Raw genomic sequence first — 8,364 nt, forward strand, 5'->3', positions numbered from 1 at the left:
TTTAAAAAGAAGAAATTAATTTTGACCAAAAAATTAAATAAGACAACATAAAACAATTAGGATAAGAAGTTATATGGGACACTAAAAAAAGGACACAAGACACAAAATTATATTTGGTTGAGAGATATGGATAGAGATATTGTCTTCAAAAATATTAAATTAGTGTATATCCTGACAGAAAAGACACAGAAATACTAACAAGAGACATAATTTATTTTTCATTATTTTTATTAATTTTTTATAATTATATATTTTTTAATTTTTTGAATAAAAAAATAAGAATAAATTGAACTTTTATCATTTGTTTTAGTTTATCACCAAACAAAATACAAGAACACTTACTTTTGTATTTCTGTCTTTTGTGTTTTGTTATCAGTATTTTGTCTTGTCCAATTATCAGAACCAACGTTGCCTTAAAAATAAAACGTTTTAAATTTATAAATCATCTATCTATTGTCCTAACCAAAGACTACGTTTGGAAGAGAGACTGAGACTCAGAGACAAAGATTGGAGACATGGACTAAATTAAGTTTCTACATTGTGTTTACTGTTTAGTGTAAAATATACTAGATGAGTTATGTTTTAGTATCATGTTTAGTTTAAGATAAGAGAAAGTTAGAGATTGACGAGTAGATTGGAAATCTGAAAAGTTAAATAAAAATATTTTTTGAAAGAAATATTATTAAAATTTCAATTTTTGTCTCTAAAAATTTCAGTCCTATATGTCTTCACTTTTTGAAGGTAATAAAAAAATTGAAATTTTATGTCTCAAGACTGAAATTTTATGTCCCATTAATTTTTGTCTCTGGTCACCAAACACAATACCCAGTCTCAGTCTTCTAATCCCATAAAGCAAACGCAGCCTAAGAGTTTAACAAATATGTATTTTAAGGGCACATAATAAAATCATTATGGATGAAAGTTTTAAATTTTTTTTAATAAATACAAAACAAAATGTATTGAAAACATGGTTCTGAAAATCGGACCGGACTGGTTGGTTCAACCGGAAAAACGGGAACCGGTCACCTAACCGGTCCGGGTAACACTAATAACCGCCTGGCAAAAAACTGGCCAAAAAACCGGTCGAACCGGCAGTTAACCGGCGAACCAAAAGAACCGTCCGGTTTTTTTGCGGTTCAATAGTTTGCAAATTCAGATGCCAAACGACGTCGTTTTGGCATTTAAAAAAAAAAAAAAACGAGAACGAGCCCGCCTCCTCGTCGCCACCCACAACCATCGACAGCAGCCGCGACCACCACCGGCCGAGCCCGCCTCCTTCTGAATTTGGTAAGACTCTGTTCTTTCACCTATGCTTCTTGATTTTGATTTTCTGAGGTTCTGATCTTGTTCTGTGAGCTCGCCTGTTCTATGCTTGATTTTGGATTTTGATTTTCTGAGGTTCTGTGAGCTCGCCGGTTCTATGCTGCCTTTATGATTTTGGATTTTGATTTTCTGAAGTTTTGTGAGCTCAGCTATTCTATGTTGCCTTCTTGATTTTCATGATTGATGTTTTTTATTTTGAATATGTTTTGCATTGCTGCTTCTGTTAGCTGCTTCATGAATCATGATGAATATTTTTTTGCTGCTTCTGTTAGCTGCTTCTGTTTTGCATTGCTGCTTCTGTTACCTACTTCTGTTTTGCATTGCTGCTTCTGTTACCTGCTTCTGTTTGCTGTTTCATTATTTTCATCATTGCTGTTATTGATTTTGAATATATTTTGCTGCTTCTGTTTGTTGCTTCAGGATGAATATTTTGATTATTTTCATGGTTTTCTGAAGTTTTCTGGTCTTTGGTTTTCTGATTGTTATAGATAGAACAATCACAAAGTAACCCACAGCCACAAGATTCTCAAACTGGTTCATCCAGAGGTAAATCTGATCCAGCTTGGCAGTATTTTACAGTGAAGTATGACAAAAATAACAAGGCTCAATATACATGTATTTTCTGCTTGAATACTTACAAGATTTTGAAGTTGTTTGTGAACCTCTAATATTAAGTAATGGATAATTTATTATGTGAAATATTAAATTTTATTAAGTTAGAGATCATTAATAACAAAAGGAAAAAAAGATACTTATCCATTTGTCATCTCTGACATTGCCATCAACAATAGAAAAGATTCACACCACTGCACTCCCTGAAGCTCCAAAGAGAATTGTTAAAGATTTCATATATACCTGATTCCTTGTTTTAAAATATTCTTCTATTTCGTTCTAACCAGACGTTTCAAACAATAGCAAAGAAACTCATAAACCATATTTTGTGCTCTTCTTTCCTATTGTGAACTGTCCAACTCTCAAAATGATCCTTCAAAGTGACAGGAATAGCCCAATGCTCTTCATTTCTATTGTCAACTCCTGTCCAACTCTCATAATCTTCTTATCCTTTATATGTTGCTCTTTAATCTATAAGTGACAGATATCCTTCTACGGACCACCTCTGGTCGGTAGTACCTGATTGGATAACATCTCATCATGGGGTTCAGATTATTACAAGAGCAAACCATCTTCTTCCATAACAGACATTTCTCCTTTGAAAAGCGTCAGCACCACTTAAACAATATTGCTGTGTTATGAACCACCGCATCCCCAACCCTCAGCACCCCTAACTTTTTAGGAGCATGTACCACTTCCAATCTCACTAATGCCATACCACTCCTACCGTCTTCCTTACTCTACATGAATCTTTTCTGTAAGAAAATTAACTTTTCTGCAATAGTCTTTAGCATCTTATACAAACTCAAGTAATATAACGACAAGCTATTTAATACAGATTTGATAAGCATTAGCTTACCAGTTTTATTGAGCACCTTCGCTTTCCATAGGCTGAGTTTTTCCTCCATGTTATCTATTATTGAATTCCATGTCTTTATCAATCTTGGGTTCACTCATAGGGGAATACCAAGATATTTGATTGGAAGAGTAGCTTCCTTGCAACCTAACAAACTGCACATACTCTGAACCTAATGCTGCTCACAATTAACTGATATTAAACTAGTGTTGTCAAAATTAATGCTAATCACTGACATCATCTCAAAGCATCGTAGCAGTCTCTTATAATTTCTGATGGTCTTTTCCTCGGATGGATAGAATAATATAGTGTCATCAACAAATTGAAGTTTAGACAACTCTATATTATCCGTTCCAACCAAAAAAGGAGATATACAGCCGTTTCTGACTGCTTCTATGCAGCACATCAACGATAAGAACGAATAAAAACGGTGAAAATGGATCCCCTTGTCTCAACCCCCTTTCCATCTTAAACTATTTAGTTGGTGACCCATTAAGCAATGCAGGCATAGAAGTTGTGCCAATACATTCCATAATCCACTCCCTATATCTCCGTCTAAAATCCATCTTTTGTAACACAATATCCACAAAACTCCACTTGACTCTATCATATGCCTTCTGAAAATCTAATTTGATTATCGCTGCCTCCTTTTTTTCTCAACTTGAGCCATTATACCATTTCACAAGCTATAAGAGCCCCATAATGTATTTTCCAACCCTTGACAAATGTACTTTGCGTCTCTCCCACAAGTCCTGGCATCACTGACTTCATCCTCCTAACAAGCACCTTCTAAATCACCTTATACACACATCCAACAATACTAATTGGTTGAATGTCTTTAATCTCCTTAGCTTCTACAAACTTAGGAGCCATGTCACCCATGTGATGTTCGAATCTGCAGGTAATTTGGAATTCTGAAAGAATCCCATCTCAACTGTAGTGAATTCCGATCCAAGCTCCTCCCAACACTTCTTGATGAAATTCATGTTGTATCCATCACTTCCTGGCACCTTAGATGATTCACAGTCCCATACTGCTTCTCTAATCTCCTCAAGTGACGACATTCTCTCCAAAGCTGCGGATTCTTCTTCATTAATCCGATTCACCAAACCATCTCTGAAACCCACCCTAGAAGACCACTCCTAATGATACAAGCCCTTGTAGAACTATCTAACAGCATACTTAATTCTAGTTTGATTTCTAACCAATCTGCCATTAATCACCAAAGCATCAATCCTGTTATTTTTTCTTCTTGTTGAAGCTATATTGTGGAAACATCTAGTGTTCTTATCTATGTCCTTCGCATGTCGAGACCGAGACATCTACTTCCAGTACAATTCTTTCCTCTCATACCATCTCTCACAGGATCTAACTAGTGCCTTCCTTCTTACCTCCATTGTAGCATCATATACCCCATTGCTTACCATATCATCTAACTTCTTAATCTCTTCCTCAAACATTTTGATTTTCTTATCCATGTCACCAAAGTGGTCCTTATGCCATCTCCCAAGAGGAATCGTCAAAACCTTCAGTTTATTAGTGAACTATCCAACACCTATACTTCTCCATTCCTCCTTTACCATCCTTAAGAAACTTTCATGTGTAAACCAAGAGTCAAGACTTTTGAATGGTCTTGGCTCACCATTCAACTTACTAACTTTTACTATCATAGGACAATGGTCTGACAATCTTCTCGGTCCACCTTTTAGACGCGTCTTTGGGAACTCCTCTAGCTATTCCAGACTAACTAGAGCTCTATCGATTTGACTGTAAGATCGACCTCTGAACCATGTAAGCTTCTAATGCGGTAAATCCACTAATTGCATATCTTGTATCCAATTCTTGAAGTCTTTCGCAGACGTTGTTAACCTATCAGCATCTTTTCTCTCCTCTACCTGTACAATCTCATTGAAATTTCCCATGTAACAGAAAGAATACTGGCATAACCCAGCTATATAACTCAACTCCTCCCACACCATAAGTTTTTCATCTCTTGTATGAGTCCCATACACTAAACAAAATACACAATTAAAATTATTTTTTGATAACATTCCTTCAACACACAACCATCTCTCCCTTTTATGACAACTACTCATTTTAAACATCATTTCATTCCAAATTAATAACAAGCCACCTGAAGCACCATCCGACCCAAAAAATTCCCTCCCCGTATCATTGCTCTCCCAAATACGTGCTACATCAAACTTAGTCACTACCTATCTCTTAGTCTCAATCAAACCTAACATATTCAGTTTATGTTTTCTTTTAAGGTCTTTCACCATGCTCGGTTTTTCATCACCTACCCCTCAAACTCCTAATATTCTAAGAGCCAAAAATTATTTTAAAACATTATTTCACATTTTTTTTATTTTTAGGTCTGCAATGTTTTGTTTTCTTTTTCTGTTTTGCCAACCTCCTTTTCTGAACAATTATCTCTTCATTCTGAGTTTGGAGAGCTATAATATCATCTTCTTTATTGTATAGTATTCACTTGACTCCACTACTAAGTCCCAAATTTTTCTATTTTCAAGTATTTGCTCCTCCAGAATCTGACTATCTTCATTACCTGTGCTCCCTCCATTGTTGTTCGACTTACTATCACCCGCCACCCCCTTTACAGAGTTGTCTTCAACATACGTCAAATCCACTTTGCCTCCCTTCTTTGACATCCTTTTCCTTATTTGCGTTTCTTTTTCATGTTCACTGCCCCTGGTAAGTGGTAACAATTTCCATGCCAGTCCCATTCTTAATGTCAGCCAAGTTACCCCTACCGTCTACAGTGCCGTTCACCTATCCCACCAGCATCAAAACCACCATTTGTATCTTTCACCAACATTATCGAGAATGTGTGGGCTCAGTTCTCTATCTCAACTTCCTCTCCATCATTGCGAGGCATAGTGAGTGGCGCTGAAGAAGAGCTTCGACTTGCCGACATTGGCCCTTCACTCCCGCGGCGAAGCCTTTCTTGCCCACCGTCCAGCCAGCTTAGTGCCCCATGAGGATCTCCCACGCCATTCTCTCCTTCTGGTGACACAAGCACATCTCTCTCCAAGCTCACCTGTTGTTCCCTTATAGTCCGAGGATCCTGATCCATATCCACTAGGCCCGACCCAGATTGTAAACCTATGCAAGGTTCCTCACTTCTAGGGCTTGAGAAGACCGAGCCCAAGGAAGCCACTTCAATAATATTGGATCCCCTTTTATTGTTAGGCCTAGGACCAAACCCAGCATGTTTCTTTTTTTTTATCCTCTTTGCCACCCTTGACCAGCCTACTAAACTTTCCTTCCTCACCCCATGTAGCTGTGTTTTCTGAGTTTGCTTCATAATATCCCTCACAATCCGCCAACCCTTTAATTCCCTCATAAATTGGTTGATATGTAACGACTTTTGCTGGATTTTGTTTTAAACAGCCATTAATCCACTCATTCAAAATTACTTCTGAAATTACTAATCTACCCTTCTCTTCTCTTTCCTCCCTCAGCTTCTGCACCACCACTTTAGCCGCCTGGTCTTCGAACACCATCGGAGTTGATGCCCTTGGTCTCGTTGAACTCGGACAACTCTTAACTCTAAGCATATTACAATCCCACCCACGTTATACACTTATACACAATATTTTTAAAGGTTTTTGTCAATTATTTGACCTCAGCTAAATTTTAAATCGATACGTGATTACTCACAATAACAAATAAACTGCAATTACACTAAGTTTTTTTTTTTTTGTCGATAAATTGGACAATCCCCATTCCTAGGTATTAACCACTCACGCACATCACACTCACACACACAATACAGGTTCTATCACACCCAACTACAGCTGGGAATCGAACCTGGGATGTGGCTATATGAGGCCAACAAATAGGCCATCGGTACAAAGCCTTTGCTACCATTACACTAAGGTTTAAATTAGAGTGTAAGTTACAAATAGAATTAATAAGGCTTGTTTTGCAACCCCTTAGGTTTAGACTCAACAAATATTGCCCCCAAATCGTGACACTCTCTTGGAGTTTAGCCCAGTATTAGCATTAAAAGTAAAACTCAAACTTAATCTGTTATTGCAAAATGAAATCTCTTCATAAATCTAGACTCTTTTGCGAATAGAAGTGTTGACAGATTATGTTGGTTTGGATTTTGGGAATAGTGAGAACCAAACTAATTAAAATTTTAATTGATTCATATTGGTTCAAATTCGAGATTTTTGTGAGTGGATCCAAACAAAATCAAAACAACTAAACCAAAATTGGATTGGTTCGAGTAATCGGATATCTAATTGAAAATAAAATTTAAAAAAAATAAAAAAATTAGGAAGAGTTTTTACATAAATAATATATAATAAAATAAAATGAAGAGTAATAGATCCTCAAAATTATACTTAAATAAGTATCATAATTTGAGTTAGAAAGAAATGAAATTATATATATATTATATTTCTTTTTAAATTAATATAAACCTAATTGAAAATCGAGTGGTTCGGTTTCACAATCCCAAGAACCAATACTCAAACCAATTTAAAATCAGGCATAATCGGGGTCCAATCTGAATGCATTGGATTATCAGTCGGGTAAAAAACCAATATAGTCAAATTGGGTCAAGCCAATTTTGGTCGGATAATTGGATTCCTTGTACCCATCAAGACAACTATTTATCAGTCCCAATTGTCTATTGAGAAGTGATTTTTTTTGTGTTAACACAAGAAGGTATTGCAAAATGCTACCTATTATGTTACTATGTTAGTTTGCAACTTCTCTCACTTTTACGTAAACCTGAAAATATTTACATTTTTTATTTAAATAAAAAACCTATAAAACATCAATTCCCTTTACTGTAGTGAGGCTTGAAAAATCAACATTTCCCTTCGTGACAACATGAAGCTGAGTAGCTGACCTTTGTTTTACCTCATACCAAGTAAATTACATAGAAATATACTGATAAATAACCATCAGTTAAATAAATTACCATCACTTAAGGATGCCAGATTTGGATGCTGACTAGATAAATGGGTTGCCTCCTCATCAAATCAGCAAAGGAAATGATTATAATTCATATCAACAAGTGCTTGCCAATCCACTAAAAGCGTTTTGGGAGAAGAAAAAACACCACCTAATTCCATAACAAAAATGGGTATATCACAGATGAACAATCTTCTGGGTAAAGCGTAGGCAAGGAGCCAATCACCCTATGCACTTCCAAAGGGACTGCTCATATTCGAAACTCATTTTTTTTTATTAAAATTCCAAGCAAATATGTGTTTTAAACGAATTACCAATGGAAATGGGAGAACAAAATTAATGCTATAAACTATACAGATTATCATATGACCAGAGAGTAGGCAGATTAGAGAGTCTCTCCTCCAATAGGAGACAAAAAGATTCACATGTATCTGCGAAACCAAGAATAGTTCACTCTTTTTGAGATGGCAACAAATTTACTAGATTAGAACATAGCAACATGCTAGTTAGTTTGATAGCCTACCAATCACAATTCAAACAAAAATGCTTTCTATAACTCCTACTATCTTCAACATCAATCTTTTATGAAACTCTTCCTGCTTATTTAACAGCTCTTATTAGTC

At 36.0% G+C, this 8,364-nt stretch overlaps 1 protein-coding gene and 1 long non-coding RNA gene across 2 annotated transcripts in view; both read right to left on the reverse strand.

Annotated features, from left to right (window-relative positions):
- Positions 1-8,364, reverse strand: part of LOC107604842 (long chain base biosynthesis protein 2a) — a 29,905-nt gene that overhangs the window by 16,302 nt on the left and 5,239 nt on the right. The gene's annotated exons all lie outside the window — the stretch shown is intronic.
- LOC110263509 lies at positions 1,213-4,423 on the reverse strand. Its single transcript, XR_002349292.1, has 3 exons — positions 4,413-4,423; positions 3,394-3,405; positions 1,213-1,293 (listed from the first exon to the last, which is right to left on the reverse strand). It is a non-coding gene; the product is annotated as an uncharacterized LOC110263509 (long non-coding RNA).

This window comes from Arachis ipaensis, chromosome B06 (genome assembly GCF_000816755.2).
Source record: "Arachis ipaensis cultivar K30076 chromosome B06, Araip1.1, whole genome shotgun sequence".
Taxonomy (NCBI): domain Eukaryota; kingdom Viridiplantae; phylum Streptophyta; class Magnoliopsida; order Fabales; family Fabaceae; genus Arachis; species Arachis ipaensis.